Raw genomic sequence first — 1155 nt, 5'->3', positions numbered from 1 at the left:
TATATATATATATATAGTCAATCTCTTAATGAGTTTATATCTAGATCTTCCTTCAGGTGGCAGGAGACTACTTGGGGTACACTTATTTGGACAGCAGTCTCTCACATGGTTTATTTGCACTCTAGTCTGGTTAGCTACCCTGAACAGCAGCCTCTCACTTGCCCAATTTTCCCACTTTAGTCTGGTTAGCTACCCTGAACTACTTGCAACTCGACTCTCTCTTTTGCTCATGAAGAAATATGGAAGACTGCTGGATGGATTGGAAAGAACAGAAACTTCATTTCATCCCCTTGATCATCTCATGGTTTATTTGGATGGCTAGGAACCCTGTTTAGTATAAGGAAATAAGGATTGCAGCCCACATTATAGCTCTTAACTGCTGTAGTCATATTGATATCATTAAAAGGCATTTCTGTACCAATCTTCCTGATTAGCTCTTAACTGCTGTAGTCATATTGATATCATTAAAAGGCATTTCTGTACTAATCTTCCTGATTAGTACAGAAATGCCTTTTAATGATATCAATATGACTACAGCAGGTAAGACAGTTAAGAGCTAATCAGGAAGATTGGTACAAAATGCCTTGGGTCAAAATCAACACTGATGGTTGCTTCTCTGCACAGATGAGCACTTCCAATCTCCTGTCTGGATTAAATCTGCCCTGCAAGCTGAAACTGTGGCCATTTTTTGGGCCTTAAAGATAGCCTCCTAACTCAACCTTAATTATATTACAATTGAGTCTGATGACTTGCAACTAATTCAAATTCTCCAAAAGAAATCTTCCATCCCTTGGCAGCTGATATACTGGACTAAGAAAATTTGGCAACTCTCTTCCGGGGTTCAAGTTCTTTGGAGTTACACTCCCACTCCTAGGGAAGGGAACCAGCCTGCTATCTGGTTAGCTGGATCCTCTTGCTCTGCTGAGCAAACACTTCGTTGTAATGGTTCTTTTCATTTTTTGAAAGTTCTCATTCCTGTAGATTCTCTTGATCCCCCTTTCATGAGATGTACCTAATTTTTGTAGCAATATATTTTGTTTTTTGGGCCATATATATATATATATATATATATATACACACACACACACACACACACACACACACACACACACACACACACACACACACACACACACACACACATATATATATATC

The 1155-nt window shown here is 38.8% G+C and overlaps 1 protein-coding gene across 1 annotated transcript in view; it reads right to left on the bottom strand.

Annotated features, from left to right (window-relative positions):
- The window catches only part of LOC110030693 (protein FIZZY-RELATED 3), an 8098-nt gene that overhangs the window by 775 nt on the left and 6168 nt on the right, over positions 1–1155 (bottom strand). The window lies entirely within an intron of this gene.

Source organism: Phalaenopsis equestris, unplaced genomic scaffold (assembly GCF_001263595.1).
Source record: "Phalaenopsis equestris unplaced genomic scaffold, ASM126359v1 Scaffold000002, whole genome shotgun sequence".
Lineage (NCBI taxonomy): Eukaryota > Viridiplantae > Streptophyta > Magnoliopsida > Asparagales > Orchidaceae > Phalaenopsis > Phalaenopsis equestris.
This window is presented reverse-complemented; position numbering and strand designations above follow the sequence as displayed.